This window comes from Aquarana catesbeiana, linkage group LG07 (assembly GCF_042186555.1).
Source record: "Aquarana catesbeiana isolate 2022-GZ linkage group LG07, ASM4218655v1, whole genome shotgun sequence".
In the NCBI taxonomy this organism is placed as follows: domain Eukaryota; kingdom Metazoa; phylum Chordata; class Amphibia; order Anura; family Ranidae; genus Aquarana; species Aquarana catesbeiana.
The window spans coordinates 118,039,247-118,057,844 of NC_133330.1; the positions used below are offsets into that span (position 1 = coordinate 118,039,247).

At 42.5% G+C, this 18,598-nt stretch overlaps 1 protein-coding gene across 3 annotated transcripts in view; it reads right to left on the reverse strand.

Moving 5' to 3' along the window:
- Positions 1 to 18,598, reverse strand: part of GRAP2 (GRB2 related adaptor protein 2) — a 1,312,439-nt gene that overhangs the window by 757,827 nt on the left and 536,014 nt on the right. The gene's annotated exons all lie outside the window — the stretch shown is intronic.

The following is an 18,598-nucleotide window of genomic DNA, read 5'->3' on the forward strand; positions in this document are numbered from 1 at the left end:
ATCTCTTGTATCATGTCTGCAGTCTCTGACCATCTCTTGTATCATGTCTGCAATCTCTGACCAGCTTCTGTACCATGTCTGCAGTCTCTGACTGTCTCTTGTATCATGTCTGCAATTTCTGACCAGCTTCTGTACCATATCTGCAGTCTCTGACTGTCTCTTGTATCATGTCTACAGTCTCTGACCATCTATTCTATCTTGTCTGCAGTCTCTGACCATCTCCTGTATCATGTCTGCAGTCTCTGACCATCTCCTTTACTATGTCTGCAGTCTCTGACCATTCCTTGTATCATGTCTGCAGTCTCTGACCATCTCCTGCAAACTAATAAGGCTGATAAATAATTCATAATTGAGTAAGAAGGTTTCAAGAACTCTATAGGAAAGGCTTAAAGCTGATGTGTTCATTTAGCCCGGGGAAGTTAGTGGCCTGTAAGGTATGGATCCACTTGGTCTCAAGCTGTAATAGTTTGTTGTCATTGCTCCCGCCTCGGGCGTCTAAGGGTACATGCTCAAGTGCAGAGAACTTGACAACATGGGGGTCAAAGTTGTGTTGTGCAGCAATGTGCCGATTGATGGCACATTCCCTGAGGAAGCCAATGTCTTGGCGAAACATGTAGGAACTGTGTACCTGTCTTGAAGGCCTTCTTCACCAGGCCTACCCAACTGTATCTGCCCTGCATAATTTAATTGTGAATTGCAGCCATCATTTTAATGATTTGTTTTTCTACATGTGATAGTATTTTTCAATAAAGTATTTTTGCAATTTTATCTGTTACATATCCCTTTGTGTTTCTTGGCACTGCTATAATCCGTCGCTACTCCCCATTACTCACTATTGTACTTAATTCTTATCATCTTAATAAACTCTTTGATGAAAAAAAAAGATCACTATAAAAAATAATTCAAAACATTATTATGGAGATCTGGCTTTAAAAAAAATAAAAGATTATTCATGAGATCACAAGAAATATTAAATAAATAAGTTTGTGAGAAACAACAACTTCATTATTCTAGCATTATAAAGCACAAAAGAATGCGCTGCATTAAAAGATCACAGAATTTTCATCCTAAATACTTTATTTAATATTTTTCCCATACAGCACCAAGCCCCTCGATAATCAAGAAAAATACAAATTTCATTGACAAAATGCATCCTATTACTAACGGTCTTCCACCCCCCCAAACTCCACACCCACCCCACCCCCCGTTCCTGCAGAAGGATCAAAAGGAGACGTATAATACATCCATATACACCTAATCTTATCTAACTCACCCACCCTTTATGTGGTGTTTATAAACTCCTCCAGGTCTTTTTATACATTTGCCCTCCCGTACCACCCCCTCATCTGGTGCCATTCCCCTGCAATCCAAACTTTCGACGTTGTATACCTCATTAATACAGAGGAGCCAGTCCCGAATGCTTGGGCTAGCTGGGTCTAACCATTTTATTGCTATCTGTTTCTTGGCTGCATCCAGCAATATAGGAACAATAGAGGATCGGTAACTCTTCAACGTCTTTGCCGTCCCGTGGAATAGACACACCCATGGATCTTCAGCAATATCTTCCCCTGTTATTTCCTTAATAAATCTTATGATTTTTCCCCAGAAGGTTTTTATACCGGGACACTCCCACCACATGTGGGCCATAGTTCCCACGCGAATACATCCCCTCCAACATAAATTGGATTTAGTATTATCTATTTTGCTTAATTTGTCTGGGGTAGCGTACCATCTTGCCAAACATTTGTAATGACTTTCAATTCTCCTAGAATCGAGTGCTGCCAAGTGTACCAATTTCAAAATCTTCCCCAGCGTGAATTCACTACATTGTGACCCCAACTCCCGTTCCCACTTTTTTAACGTAAGGGGGCACCTCCAGCTCCGACCTCTCACCCAGAATCCTATAAATTTGTGAGATAGCACCAGTCGATTGTTCCCTCGCACAGAGCCGCTCGAATGGTCTATACTCCTCTTCGCCTCTGAGTGGTTTCGGTAATTTTTCAATGAAATGCGAGAGATGGAGATACCTCCACGCATCCATAGCCCGTAATCCCGGTTCCGACCTTAAATCTGCATACGTGCGTAATCTCCCCTTATTTGAAAAAAATTTTATTTGAATTCCTTCCTCCTTTAACCAATTCCCTCCCACCTCCCTCCTCCCTGGCTCAAAAAAAAAATTATCTTTCATGTAAATCAAAGGTGAATTATGTGTCCACTTATTCTGCATGTGTAACAAATCCCAATGTTTAAGAGTGTTTCGTGTCAATACCTCTGTGTTTGTGCCCAGTGCTCTATACTTTGGGGGGTTCCAAATAATCCTTCGTAGATCGGTGTTACTCATATAATGTTCTAAGTCAACCCATCTCTTTTCCGAATCCTTTTTTGACCATTCAATAACACGTGATAATGTGACTGCTAAATAATATTTATTAAAGTCGGGTAGGGCCAATCCCCCTTTTTTTTCCCCCTACTCAAGACTGCGTAGGAGATACGTGGTTTTTTGCCACCCCAGACAAATCTTACTATTAAACTCCTTAGAGCTCTGAGATAATACTGAGGGAGTGGAATAGGCAACATCTGAAATTTAAACAATATTTTTGGGGTCAATATCATCTTAACCGCATTAACACGCCCAAGCCATGAAAGAGGTCTCAATGATAATCTTCTAGTTTCCTGCCTAATCTCATCCAACAGCGGTATAAAAAATTTTAAGTACAATTCTTTAAATGTATTGGAGAGTTTTATCCCTAGATATTTGATTTCCTTTTTCCAAGGGAATGGGAATACCTGTGCAAGGTGGGCGGCCTCTTGTTTTCCCACACTAATATTCAGGATCTCCGACTTCTTCAGGTTTATTTTAAAATTCAAAATTTCCCCGTATCTTCTAAGAATTTGGAGTAAGTTCGGGAGGGTGATTCTAGGGTTGGTGATAAAAAACATTACATCATTGGCAAAAGCAGCGAGTTTATGTTCCTCCACTTTCACCCCATTACAATCTGGGTTATTGCGAATGGTGGCTAATAGAGGCTCAAGGGACAGGACAAACAGGAGAGGGGACAGCGGACACCCCTGCCTGGTGCCGTTTTCCATGTTGAAAGATTCTGAGAGAACCCCATTAACCCTAACTGTGGCCGAAGGGTTGCTGTAAAGGGCCTTAACCCACAAAATATACCTCGGGCCCACCCCCATTACTTCCAGCGTTTTCATCATGAACCCCCAGTCTACCCTGTCAAACGCTTTTTCCGCGTCTACTGACAGGAATAGAACTGGGGGTCCCTCACGTTTACTTAATTCCAAAAGGAGCGCTGCTCGTACCCCGTTATCTCTGCTCTGTCTCCCGGGTACAAAGCCTGCCTGATCTGCATGTACAAGGGAGGTCATTTTATCCTTCAGTCTGCTCGCCAGAACCTTAGCATAGAGTTTAACGCCTGCATTCAGCAGCGAGATGGGCCTATAACTTGAACAAAGCTTATCATTTTATCCTTCTTTTAATATTAGGGTAATTGAAGCTGTTAACGCCTCTCTCCCCATTTCACAGCTAGCGCCCAACTCGTTCCAGAATTTGCAGAGTCTATGAACTAGGATGTGTTTCAATTTATCCAGGTATAGTGTAGTGAAACCGTCAGGGCCTGGGCTCTTGCCCTTTGGGGAAGTTTTCAGGGCTGCCAAAATTTCATCCTCTCCCATCGGACTATCGAGAGCCGTTCTCTCTTCCTCTGTGAAATTCCTCGGCCATCTCCAAATGTGTTGAGTTACCTACTCCATTTTGCCCAATAGAGTAAAGCGCCTCATAAAACTTTTTGAACTCATTTGCTATACCTTTGCTGGTCCCTATTAGCTCCCCTTTTTTATTCTGTATTTTTTCTATAAAATTCCTGTCTCTTTTCTTTCTTACTAATCTGGCCAGATGTTTACTTGACTTGTTTGCCCACAGGTAATTCTCCTTTGTTATCCTATTGAGAGTTCGCTTTGAATCCTGTTCCATGACGTCCCTTAGCTCCTCCCTTTTAACAACTAGTTGGTGGAAGACTTCCTGACTCTGTCCCCCCATCTTTTTGTGGGTATGTTCCAATAAAAAAATTTCCGCCATCATCCTTTCCCTTTCTTCCTTTCTCTTTTTTTTAATGCCCGCTCCTATGGAGATAAGAACCCCTCTAGTATACGCCTTATGCGCTTCCCATAAAGTGGAAGAGGGGACCTCTCCTGTGTCGTTTGATTTAAAGTAAAAATCAACCTCTTCCTGTATCTTTTCCAATACTTTTGGATCCTTCAGCAGAAATTCATCCAACTTCCACGCGAGTCCTCTCAGCCCTTTCTGGGAGCCTCATCCTCATAGTAACTGGTACGTGGTCTGAGAGAGAAAAAATTTCTATTCTAGTTTCCTCTACCCGTTCCAGGAGGCTATGGTCCACAAAAATGTGATCTAATCTCGAATACGTCCCGTGCACAGGGGAGAAGAAGGTGTAATCTCTGTCCTTGGCATGTTGCAACCGCCAAGCGTCTAACAGGCGGCAGTTAAAAAGCCGCCACCCAATTGCGCCAGTTAAGGCCTTCCTTGTCCCCTGTGCCCAGGACGTACTGTCAAGAGCGGGGTCAAGGCAGAAGTTGAGATCCCCCGCCAACACCACCTCTCCCTCCCTGAACTTCGTCAACTTTGTCAGCACCTGCCCAAAAAATGCTATTGGGTTTTTGTTAGGACAATATATATTCGCCAAAGTAAATGTTGTATTCCCGATGTTGCCCTTCAGAAAAAATGTACCGGCCATCCGGATCCGACATTCTATCTATCAGGGAGAAGTTAGAGGTCCTCGATAGCCCAATTGCCACCCCCTTCGCTCTCCTAATAGGGGAGTCACTGTAATACCATTGCGGCAGATCACAGAATTTTCAGCGTGCGGAATGTGCTTTCTCCATTACGAACGATAGTTTTACCAGACCAAGCGCTCCCGTCTCGTACTTGCTTCAGAGCATGCATCATTTTTGGTGCGTTGGAACAGCATACAGACGAGCGTTTTTTCCGATAGTAATTAGTCCCGTCGGAAAAATATAGAACGTGTTCTCTATCTAAGTACATCTGAATTTTCAATGGAAAAAGTCCGCTGGGGCATACACATGGTCGGAATATACGATGAAAAGCTCCCATCGGACTTTTTCTGGCGGACATTCCGCTCGTGTGTACGCGGCATAAGACTCCTGGGTTTACTCATCTCATGGCTGCTGTATTACTCAGAGACCAAATGGAAGCCACACACTTGTATGAAAACCACAGCCTCTCCTGGCGCAAGCTTTGCTGGTTACATGCAGTGTACAAAGAATCCAGACAAACATTATATACTGTGTAGCTCATGCTAATAAAGTGACAAAAGTATTAGAAGCTATCTATGGTAAAGAAAATAAACAGAGAAGCTCATAGCAAAAGACGCAGGAATAGGCGCAGGGCTGGCATGACAGGGTAGCAGGGCCAGCTAGCCAATTAAGAGTTTACTGGGTGTTTTGAGTTGGTCAGAGTAGAGGGGATGGCCAGAATTGTATGCAGCATAGTTAGGGAGGGGCCAGTGTCTGGTGGTCAGTTGGAGGTCACTGGACGAAGAAACAGCTTCTCTGCTCCTTCCTGCTTCTACACACCTGTGTGTGAGTAACATGGCCGAGATGGATTGCTTCCTGGCCCAACTAAAAGCAACTGTTGCTTTTAAGGGCACTGCTTGGCTGCATCAGCAGACTGCCTCTCTGGCTAGAGGGGAGTCTGCAGCAGCCGGAGAGTCCGGAGGCTGATGTGCTCGGAGGTCTCGGCCTCCGGAGTGCTCCCCCCTTCACCCCCCGAGCTCAGCGCCAACATGGGAGCCCCCTCGCAAGGGACCCTCCAGTGTCACCGGCTCGGCCATCCACCCAGAAGGCCGGCACCAGTGCTGGGAGGAATCCCAGATGGAGGCGGAGCTCATCAGATGGGGACCGCGGTGCGGCTTCCCCCGGGCCCCCATGCACGGCGAGGGAGACAGGAACGAGTGGTCGTCTCTCCTGATGTTCCGGCCACAGAGGTGGCCTGGCGAGGGAGAGACCACCTGTCGGGCGCCGGACAGTCGTCAAGAGTGGCCGGCAGCCATCTTCCAACAGATGGGCAGGTCCTCAGGTCGGGGGTGGAGCAGGGGGCGTGCCCCCCTCAGACAGCCGAAAAAACTGCTGGCACAAAGGTTTGGAGGTTGAGGGGTACAGCGGGAGCTGGAGCACGGCACACCCCAGGGGCTGGAACAGGCACTTCTGGATCCGGGGTTGGTGCCTCTGTGACTGTCATCCCTGCAGTGGCAGGGTGGCTTGATGCGACATTCGAACAATCTGAGGGTGAGCTGTCCAGCTCAGAGGATGACGGAGTGCCGAACGAACGGCGGTGGTGGATTCGGGATGGGCGGCTGCGGGACCCTCTCCTGTGCAGCCTGGTAATACCAGTACTAACCCCCTTTCTTCTTTGCAGGCAGTGTTGGGTAGTGTATTGGGCATGGGGGCTGGGGGTACAGGGGGTCTGGGAGTATCTCCCCACCCACGGTTTTGTTGCCTGAACCTGCACCCCACTCAGCGGACTGGGCGTCTTCTGCATTGGGCTCGGGAGGTGAGTTACAACTATTGATGGGTTTGCGCACATTAGCGCAACAGTTTGATGTAAGTGCTGTTTCTTCTTCCCCAGTCTCTGGGTGGGTTCTGACCAGGTGGGTGTGAGGGCCTTATCCACCTGGGAACGGTAGCGGATGTTATGGGTACGGCAGGGGGGGCAGGGTCGGGGGCTCAGGAGGGGGGTCCAGCCTCCGGCAAAGATGATACACTGAAGGAGTAAGGTTATGGACACCGTTCGCTTGGCTGACGCAGCCAAGTATGCGGTATATGTATGTTTTAAGGGTCCTTTGGGGGCGCATCTCAAACCGGAGGTACGGGAAAAAATATGGAGAGGTGAGTGTGTGGAAATTTTTTCCTTGTTGCCGCTGGAGAACTTAAACTTGGACCGGGTGAAACTGGACGAGTCGAAAAAGGAGAAGGAAGAAAAGCGTCATTATTGCCTTATTCCTCTCTCCTTTGTTAACTGGCTACAGGCATTCTCTATTCTAGCGAGCATGATTGGTGAAAAACAGCCCGAGAGTTGCTCAGCGCTCTTTTGTTACCTGGATGCCATTGGGGAAGCTTAGAGGGTGTACGGGGGTCAGGCTACGGTATGACGAAGCTTATGTCTTCGGCGCGGGCCTCTACGTTGTTTTTTCCCAGCAGGGCCGGAAGTTCGGATGCCCCGGGACAGCTGGCCCCCAAAAGAAAAGGGGTGTTTTGGCAGTACAATGAAGGAGTGTGCAGGTTCAGAAATGGTTGCCGTTTCAAACATGAGTGCTCCAGCTGTGGGGGCAGCCACATTTTGTCCGGATGTTTTAAACAGGGAAAAGGCTGTTCCACAGATGCTTCTGGAAAAAGGGACGACTCCGGTGATGGTGGAAAGGATGCTTCCTTTTCTGAACAGGTACCTGGACCGGGCATCTGCCCGCCTCCTGGAATTGGGTTTTTACGGGGGGTTTTAGGATTCCGTGCTCGCTCTCATGCACACTGGCAAAAAATCTGCGTTTGTCACTGCAACATAGTTTCTGAGAAACTATCCAAGGAAGTGGCGTTGGGGTGCATGAGTGGCTCTTTCCCATTTCCCCCCTTGCCGGATTTAGTGGTTTCACCATGGGGGGTGGTTCCCAAAAAAGAGCCCCACAAATTTTGATTGATTCATCACCTGCCCTTCCTGAAAGGGGGGTCTGTAATGATGCGATCAACCCGGGTGCCTGTTCTGTAACATATACATCCTTTGATGCCGCGGTGTTCTGGGTCCGGCATTACGGACAGGGCACGCTCATGGCAAAAACTGATGTGCAAGTGGCTTTTTGGCTGTTGCCGGTCCACCCGCAGAGTTTCTACCTTCTGGGGTGTCAGTGGCAAGATGCCTTTTATGTGGGCCGATGTCTGTCTATGGGCTTTTCGCTCTCATGCTCCCTGTTTGGGACCTTCAGTTCATTCGTGGAATGGGTGGTGCGGGACGTGTTGGGTATCAATTCCATCATCCATTAGCTGGATGATTTTTTATGCGTGGGCCCTCCTTCCTCTAGGTTGTGTAGTATCTTGCTGGCCACTCTACAGCATATTTCAGAATGCTTTGGTATACCACTGGCACCTGACAAGACTGTCGGCCCAGTGGTCGAGTTTAGCTTTCTGGGTATAGTTATAGATTCATGGCGATGGAATGTCGATTGCCGGATGACAAGTTGCTTGCCCTCCAGGCTGAGATCCGCATGGTGTTGGGTAAGCGCAAGATTCAACTGCGACAGCTACAGTCCCTGTTAGGAGAGTTGAACTTTGCGTGTAGGATCATGCCCATGGGGAGAGTGTTTTGGCGATGATTATCGGCTGCGACAGCGGGTGTCTCTTCCCTGTACTGGAAATGGAGCGAGTACAAAGAAGGGCAACAAAGCTAATAAAGGGTCTGGAGGATCTTAGTTATGAGGAAAGGTTGCAAGCACTGAACTTATTCTCTCTGGAGAAGAGACGCTTGAGAGGGGATATGATTTCAATTTACAAATACTGTACTGGTGACCCCACAATTGGGATAAAACTTTTTTGCAGAAGAGAGTCTAATGAGACTCGTGGCCACTCATTACAATTAGAAGAAAAGAGGTTTAACCTTAAACTACGTAGAGGGTTCTTTACTGTAAGAGCGGCAAGGATGTGGAATTCCCTTCCACAGGCGGTGGTCTCAGCGGGGAGCATTGATAGCTTCAAGAAACTATTAGATAATCACCTGAATGACCGCAACATACAGGGATAAACAATTTAATATTGACACATAATCACACACATAGGTTGGACTTGATGGTGTCTTTTTTCAACCTCACCTACTATTGTAACTATGTAACTTTGACACATTTCATTATGCTGACTAGAGAACATAGGGATGACTTGCGCCTGTGGCATGTTTTCTTTGATTCCTTTAATGACTGGTCACTGTGGATGGATGGGCCGATGAGAAGTTTTGATCTGGAATTTTACACCGATACGGCCGACAGTTGAGAGTCCCTAGGGAAGTGGCCATGGTCCATTGGATTGGGGTCCCAGGTATGTTATGTAGCAGGGTTTTGACAGAAATACATAAATATGCTTGCCTGGATCGTGCCCTGGATGTCTTGGTGTTGCACGTCAGGGGCAACGATTTGGGAATTAGGTCCATGCGGCATTTGATTAGGGACATAAAATTTGATGTCCTTCGCATTCGCACAGATTTTTCCCATACCCTCGTTGTGTGGTCAGCTATGGTAGGCCGCACTGCTTGGCGCTGGGCTAGGTCAGTGGACAAGGTTAACAAAGCTTGCATAAAAGTTAATAAGGAGGTGGGCAGGTTCATTGCTCGCAACTGTGGATTTGTGGTTAGGCACTGGGAGTTGGAGGTTGAGACCAGTCAGTACTTAAGAGGGGACAGCGTACACCTTAACGCAGTGGGTATTGATTTTTGGTGCTTGGGTTTGCAGGACAGCATCCAAAGAGCCTTGCGTTTTTTGGGCGTCCACAGGTGTAAAGTTTCACACCTGCAGGCTGTGGCGGTTGAGATCTTTGGAGGCCTTCTAAATTAAGGCCAGTATGGCATAGTGGTGAACCATCTTGATATGGGATCCTCGGGAAGATGCCAGTTAACCGAGGTTTAACTGGGAATTTGGATATGGGTATCAACGTTGGAAGTTGAAGAGTTGGTATTGTCCCCGAGTCGGCGTGCTGCGACTGGGGACCTGGTGTGTCACGCTGATACAATATAAATTTGGGGTCTTTTCAGTACCTTCAAAGATCTACAACATGGTTACGATTGATCTGAAAAAGTACTGTTTGTAAATAATATGTTTATGGTTTATTGTTAATGTTTACTGCAAAAGGGTGTCGTCTGGTAATTTACGATGGTAAACGTAATAGTAGGGAATGTGCAAAGGTATCAGGCCAGCTTGCATCTCTCTTACCATAGTCATGTTCCTTTTTTGTTAAGGGAAACAATTAAAAACAATAATTAAAAAAAAAAAAAAACAGAGCTATTTATACTATGAAAAATAAAGTGAAAGGAATACTGCGCTGTGAACCTGCAACCTAGCAGCCAGCACAGCTTGTAGACAAAAAGCAAAAACTGTGAATAAATAAGTGCAGTGCTAAGATTGCAAAAAGCAAATTTGCATAAATAAATTATATAAATGTAACTTAAACATAAATATATCAAATAAACAGAGATTCATACATGGTTAAATGTGAATCAAACAAAGAAAAAGTAAAATTTCTGAAAAAAATGCTGGTATGGTGAAAAATGTGCTAGTATGGTGACTATACCATAACTAAGGTGAGAGATAGAAATTAGGGTGTTAATATTGAACAGAAACACATCAAATAAACAAGGATTAACACATAATGAATGTGAGTCCAAAAAAATTTGAGTAATTTCTGAAAAATGTGCTAGTATAGTAATGTGCTAGTATAATAACTGCACAATAAACAAAGTCCAAAAAAGGAAAATGGTGAATTATAAAGTCCAAAGAAATCCAATTAGATGTGCAGTCCCGTTAGACATATGGGGGATTCTAATCACCAGTATAAACTGTGAAGGGAAAAACAGAAGTACCACCACTGTAAAAAGGGGGAGGCTTACCAGATCTTATTGACTTGGCAGGGCTTAAACCACCCAAGTCTGCAGAGCTTATTAGGTTGAACACATCTGTTGGAAACAATTGGTGCTAGATCTGTATCAATCAATCGACCTTGGACTGTCACTGAATAGTGACTTGAAGGCTCCAATAATTGTGAGGAGGGTGGAAGGTAAAGGCCATTAGGGATATATCATGCAATGAAAAGATGAGCTAACATAGCGTGATACTGTATAAAAAAGGCAATTTATAAAAAATAGAATAAAACACTCACATTTGGAAGAGTAGAAAAAAGCTTGTGTATAGCAAAGAGCGATGCAAACAGGAGGTCCACCCGATGCGTTTCGACTCCACGGTCGTCATCTGGGGTGTGGACCCCGTGCAACAGCATCACCTATAAAGTGAAAATGACCCCAGAACCTGCTAAATGCCGGAAATGGCTCCACATGACATCACTTCCGGTTCCTGTGTCACGATCCCGGAAGGAAATGGATACCCATATATTTTAGGTCAACATTATGTGCATGTCTCCATAGCATATGAAGTAAATGACATAAAATAAAAGGCTGATAAAGTACAGTGCCCAGCCCTGCAATTACAAAATGTCCTTATGTCAAAACAACACTTCCTTATAATGAAAACGAGGCTTGGTTTGATGATGTCTGTCATACAATATGACCAAGCCTCATTATGAAAACGAGGTTTGGAATTAAGAATATGTGTAATAGTCGTCAAATAGGCTAGAAAAGCCTCGCTTTGAAAATGAGGCTTGGTTAGATGGTGTCCGTTTAATATGGGAAACCAAGCCTTGTCATGAAAACGAGGCTTGGTATAGTAACATCCGTGTGACTTGGTGAGATAATCATGATAACATAGTAACCAAGCCTCACCGTGTACACAGAAGGGCCGATCACATGCCATCCCGAGCCAATCAGCAGAGAGTAAATCACAATAACAGAAAAAATATCCACCCACCCCACAGAATGAAGAAAGTGCACATGATTAAGTTATTGATACTAAAGCCAACTTAGAAGATCAAGGTGTTCTATTGGATGTAAGTCCAACAGCGGCTGCAGCAAGGTCTGAGGTCAGCGGTCACAAATCAAATAAATACGATAACTAAATATAAACCAAATATAGACAAAAAAGACCCTACTCCAAGAGTTAAATGAAAAACTTAAAACTAACATTGTTGACAATAATAGAGAGTGGGTTAGAAATAGCCCATATACACAAATAAATAATATGATACATTTATATGTTGAAAAATTCATAAAAAAGGGGGAGAGGGGCTTCCAGGTGATCTCAGAGCAAAAGTAGGCAATTAAGCTCTATTTAAAAAAGAGTTAATGTCCCACTCTACATTCATTCCCTGTAGATGGTGGGTCTGTAATTCATAGATCCAGAAGGTTTCTAGTCTGGATACCCCTCTCGTCCTAGCTCCACCCCTCCATGGGGCAATGTATCTGTCAATAATAAGAAATTGAGTCCCTGTAGGGTCACGTGCATGGTGTTGTCGGTAGTGGCAAGGAACTGTATGTTTAGTACTACCAAGTAGATTGATATGTTCAGTAACTCTAGCCGTAAATGTTCGTATAGTTCTACCGACATATTGCTTGCTGCAAGGGCAAGCCAGTAAATATACCCCATGGGTTGTGGCACAAGTACAAAAATGCTTGATGGTATAAGATCGACCAGTTACCTTAGAGCTAAATTCCTTGGTTGCACTACGACCACAGGAGTTGTGATGGCAGACCAGACACTTTTTGCAGGGGTAAAAACCTGTCCAGTTGTTGAAAAATGTGAGCCTAACTGGAGGATTGATGATAGATGGTGCAATCTTGCTTTTAACTGAGGGTGCACCCTGGTAAATGACCTTGGGTCTCTCAGGTAGAATAGGACCAAGTATTTTGTCATTCCTCAAAATTCCCCAGTGCCGTTCAAAAATGTCTTTAATCTGTTTGTATCGGGTTGAGAACCCAGTAAGGAATGACCATTTAAAGTTGTTATCACCTTCTCGCTGAGGTTTGTCTGCCAGCAATGAAACTCGATCAGTATTTAGAACTGGAGAAAGATCTCTATCTACGTCGGCCTGATCATAACCTTTGTCCAGGAATCTCTCCCTCAAGATGTTCTCTTGGGACTTGAAGGTGGCAGTTGTAGTGATCGGGTATATGTATGTATTGGGTGGATATAGTGTAGAGTGGGTATGATAATTAATATTTAGGTATTATTATAATGATGATGAAAGTACTCTTCCGCAGCAACCCAATTCTTCCAGAGAGATGCACTTTATTGACTTCCAACACAGAACAAAGTCCAAAGTCCACAGATGACAAAAAAATTCGACAGAGTAGATATAATTCAGAGACCCATATTCCTAGGCCTGTGTGTTCCCAGCCATACACAGACAAGCCTCACTTAAAACCTATATACTGAATGCCATGTTATATTCACCAGGCATTGAATGGCTGAGGAATTTGATTGGCCGTTTCAATTTAGGACTTTGATAAGCTTTAGTCTATCAAACAGACAACAACCCCCAGCCGTGAACAGCCGTGAACCACCCCAATTTGAACTCCCACATATCAACATCAACAAGTCCCCTTTAGATATATGTAATTAGATTAGATTAACAGATACCACCTGAATACCCTTTGAGATGTTCAAATAGACTTGCATAAGATTAACACATCAAAGAGTCTTCAGCTGTTAAAATTCAGTTGGACAAATCAACCATTGTCATTCTGGCCTGGTCAACATTGACTGCATGTGTACATACACACAACAATGTCCCACATAAATCGGTGAACATATTACAACATATACAACATATACCCCCACTTGGGTCGGTTCTAACTACTAGAACTGACCCATAAATCAAACAACAAAAAATATCATTACGATTTAAGGTACTGGATGCTTTACAATAGCTCATATAAAATATGAAGTTGAAACTGGTTACATCTCTCTTCGCCAGCCTCTAAAATATCCCCATGAAACAGTTATTAGATAATATAACTTTTAGACCATGACTGGAAAAGGATTTGGTAAACGTCAGTGGCCTATATAGCTGTTAGGCCTTATTATATCACATCAAGATTTTGAATATTGCACAAAGATGAGCTGATGTCACAGTCCATTCTTCGGTCTGACTTCATCACATCCCTCACCATCTCACTGAAAGTAAACCTGGTATGCTCTGGGAGTTCCAATCCACAAGTCCAGGATTCTCTCATCTCCAGGCTCAAGCTTTTCATTTTTAAAGATGCTTTTACGCAAACACTCTACTTTTATCTTTATAGTAAGAAGAACTATCAATGTACCAGCACTCACTTTCAAGGTCAAAAGGTTTGGATATGGCAGTAAAAACTGTGCTTCAAACTATTTTCTTGCACTTGACATTCATGAGTCCATCTTTGTTGATTGCCAGTCACAATTTGCTTTTGTAATTTGCTGTAGGCCGACCCCTCATTGCCTTCAATAAAGCAGTTACTTGGATCATTCAGTCCACAATTATACCTGAATGGTATACCAACATATACATATAGATATACCCCCACACGATGGTTCAGATTGACATCAGTGTTTATCAGATCTTCTATCCAGACAAAGCAGCAGTGGAAATTCTTGCCAGTATCTTCACCATGAAAGGTAGAAAGGTCTTTTTCATCCATATATGTCATAGCCTTTAGCATATTATAAACAACTGATTCAACAAAGTTTTAAATCATGACTAGAGTGATGAATTTCACTCACCCCTCTTATAAATTTAGGAAAACCACCCAACATACTATAATTTATGCTATGCCAAGCCATTGTGCAGCATCTCACCTTAGATGTCAAATATATTGATCAATACGCATTATGTAATATGTATAGATGTTATGAAAATTATTTTAGGTTTAAATGCTTCTCTTTGGTTTTAAGATAAAGTTCAAGAAAATAAAACATAAAGAAAATAAAAAATGAAAAGCAAAATATATCAGGAAAAGGGAGAAAAATTAAAAATTAGGGCGTTGAAGAAAAAAGAAAAAAAGGTCCATTGCTTGATGAATTTCGAGAGAGTCCATGAATACTTTATAATTCCATGTATAGTGATATATTGTCTATTCAGCATTTCTCCCATAATTCTCCCCCACTAGCCAGCAATTTCAGACTGTGCTTCTGCTATTCACATGCAAGCATCTTCAGACGTCCCTGAAAGACAAAACTCTCCAACAAAACTAATTAGCAAGGTCCTTAAACGTTGTTTGAAGTTAAAACAAAGCATTATTTACACGTTTAAAGTTTGAAGCTAATTCACCCCCACTGCTAGAGAAGTGTCATTTGCATTCAAAAACAGATCTGGAGAATGTACATCTTGTACATTCAGGAAGCCCTGTACCTCCCTCAACTGCTCTAATAATTTATCACGTTCCCCTCTCATCTTGTCATACTCAATTTTCAGGTGGTCATATTTCTGTTTTAACTGAGAAAACGATATCCAAGTCTTGGACCTTTTCTTATTATTATTTTGGTCAGCTCTGTTTTTCATATTAATATCACCTATGTTTGACCCGGTGTGTCCTCTCTGGGTGTTATCATAGGATATTATCTTCTGATCTTTATGCTCAGTATTTGTCCTAAACAATGTGGCTAAATCAATTTTGACAGCCTGCTCATTTGACTTTCTCCATAAATGGTCTGCTCTCAACAATATGTCTTTTAAATCATGAGGATTTGGGGTAACTAATAAAATATTTTGTTTGATATCTTCATGCAACGCATCTAGAAACATACTCATATGTATCAAGCCCCCACGCTCAAATGCAAGATTATTACCGACCAATAATTCCATAATAGTTGCTATCCTGTGTGACAATTCATAGGGAGATTCATTTTGCATTTGTTGGATCTTCCCATGAATAGTAACATCAGAACGTACACCATACAAAACACATAATAATTCCAGTAATATGTCCCTTGTCCTCAGAGGCTGAATACAGATCTGTTTAATTCTCATCCAAAGACCACTTCCTAAAGAATGTTGCAAAACTCTTTCTAAGTCAGATGGGTTGAGATTGTACATATCTCTGACCTGCTGCACATCACAAAACTATTTTAAAAATCTGTTTAAATCATGGTATGGAACCATTCCTATTTCTTTAAGAATTGCGTCTAATAATTTTGGTTTCAAAAGCTTCATTACAAGCTGAACTTCACCTGTATTATTATTATTGTTATAAACTGTGGTAGTCACAGTGGGGGCAGCTGGTAATGAATTATCTGATTTAATATGAGGTTCTGTTTGCTGCAGATTGCTGAATCCAAGATTTGATGCATATCTGCATTCCTGAGATCTCTTCTCTAATTCCATAATTCTTAATTTTAATCTCTCATTTTCCTCTGATAATTCATCACAATGTTTAGATTTCTCAAGTAAAGCTTCTCCAATCGTAACCGCATGCAATTTTAAATTTACTGTCTCGGTGTCTGATTGGTTTTGTAACCTCTCACAAACATTGTTGCTATTATCAACTGCCTTCTGTAACTGGGTAATTTCCTCAACCTTATTATTCAAAGAACTTTCCATTGTTAAACAGCAAGATAACAAGCCCTGTATAATGCAACCTTTTCTTTTACTTTCTGAAATTTTGCTATCAAAAACATTTTTCTCTAAAAATTCCTTCATCATCGTCCATGTCTGCTTACATTTTTCTGGAATTTCATAAAGACCGCCATGGCGCTTAATACATTTTAATACCCATCTGTTAACTTTATCAGAACTGACACTAGCTTCACACTGAGTAAGCATTTTGACTATATTACTAATAATTTAAAAAAAAAGAAAATATTTTACTCACCGCATTAGTTACTCCTTCAGCTTCCACTTCAGGTCTTCTGGTACACGACACAGTCCTTTTTTTGTTGTTGTTTCCAGTCTCCAGAGAATAATTCTGGGGTTCCCAACTTGTTTAAATTTGTAGATCAGACTCTCTTATGTCACAACCAGACATTAGAGTCACAGCACAGCTCTTGGTTCTTCATCAGACTTCTGTCCACCTCACAGGATTGTTGTCACCACCGACTTCTGTTACTAAGTCCGAAAATGCTCTTCTGGTCGCTTGAACAGCACCAATGTAGTGATCGGGTATATTAATATATACTGGGTGATATGATGTAGAGTGGGTATGATAATTAATATTTAGGTATTATTATAATGATGATGTAAGTACTCTTCCGCAGCAACCCAATTCTTCCAGAGAGATGCACTTTATTGACTTCCAACACAGAACAAAGTCCAAAGTCCACAGATGACAAAAAAATTCGACAGAGTAGATATAATTCAGAGACCCATATTCCTAGGCCTGTGTGTTCCCAGCCATACACAGACAAGCTTCACTTAAAACCTATATACTGAATGCCATGTTATATTCACCAGGCATTGAATGGCTGAGCAATTTGATTGGCCGTTTCAATTTAGGACTTTGATAAGCTTTAGTCTATCAAACAGACAACAACCCCCAGCCGTGAACAGCCGTGAACCACCCCAATTTGCACTCCCGCATATCAACATCAACAAGTCCCCTTTAGATATATGTAATTAGATTAGATTAACAGATACCACCTGAATACCCTTTGAGATGTTCAAATAGACTTGCATAAGATTAACACATCAAAGAGTCTTCAGCTGTTAAAATTCAGTTGGACAAATCAACCATTGTCATTCTGGCCTGGTCAACATTGACTGCATGTGTACATACACACAACAATGTCCCACATAAATCGGTGAACATATTACAACATATACAACAGCAGTGTCAGTGCAGTTTCTGCAAAGCCGCAGAAACTGGCTTTTAGGAACTGAGCTCAGCCACGATTTGTGGTGGCAGCTGTCTGTAGGTATAAACCCATTCCTATCAGTAGGTTTGAAGTGGGTACTCAGTATGAAATATTGTTCCAATCTTTCGATCGTTTCCTTCCCAGAAGGAAATGGATACCTAGATATTTCAGGTCAACATTATGTGCGTGTCTCCATAGTATATGATGTACATGACATAAAATAAAAGGCAGATAAACTACAGTGCCCAGCCCTGCAATTACAAAATGTCCTTATGTCGAACCAACACTTCCTTGTAATGAAAACGAGGCTTTGTTTGGTGATGTCTGTCATACAATATGACCAAGCCTCCTTATGAATATGAGGTTTGGAATTAAGAATATGTGTAAAGGCCATCAAATAGGCTAGACAATCCTCGTCATGAAAATGAGGCTTGGTATAGTAACTCCATGTGACTTGGTGAGATAAACATGGTAGCATGTTTACCAAGCCTCACCGTGTACACAGAGGGGCCGATCACATGCCATCCCGAGCCAATCAGCAGAGAGTAAATCACAATAACAGAAAAAATGTCCACCCACCCCACAGAATGAAGAAAGTGCACATGATTAAGTTATTGATACTAAAGCCAACTTAGAAGATCAAGGTGTTCTATTGGATGTAAGTCCAACAGCGGCTGCAGCAAGGTCTGAGGTCAGCGGTCACAAATAAAATAAAATAAATACCGATAACTAAATATAAACCAAATATAGAAAAAAAAAGACCCTACTCCAAGAGTTAAATGAAAAACTTAAAACTAACATTGTTGACAACAATAGAGAGTGGGTTAGAAATAGCCCATATACACAAATAAATAATAAAATAAATTTATATGTTGAAAAATTCGTAAAAAAAGGGGGGGGGGGCTTCCAGGTTATCTCAGAGCAAAAGTAGGCAATTATTTATTTATTTTTTTATAATTTTTTTTGCCACTTCAGTCGACCTTTCCGAGGGGCTTAAATCAACTTTACAGTTAATTTTTCTTTGGCCTCCCACTCGGTGTCTCATCATAGTAGCACTTGCCATATCAAAAAGAATAAATATTGCATAACACACCCCA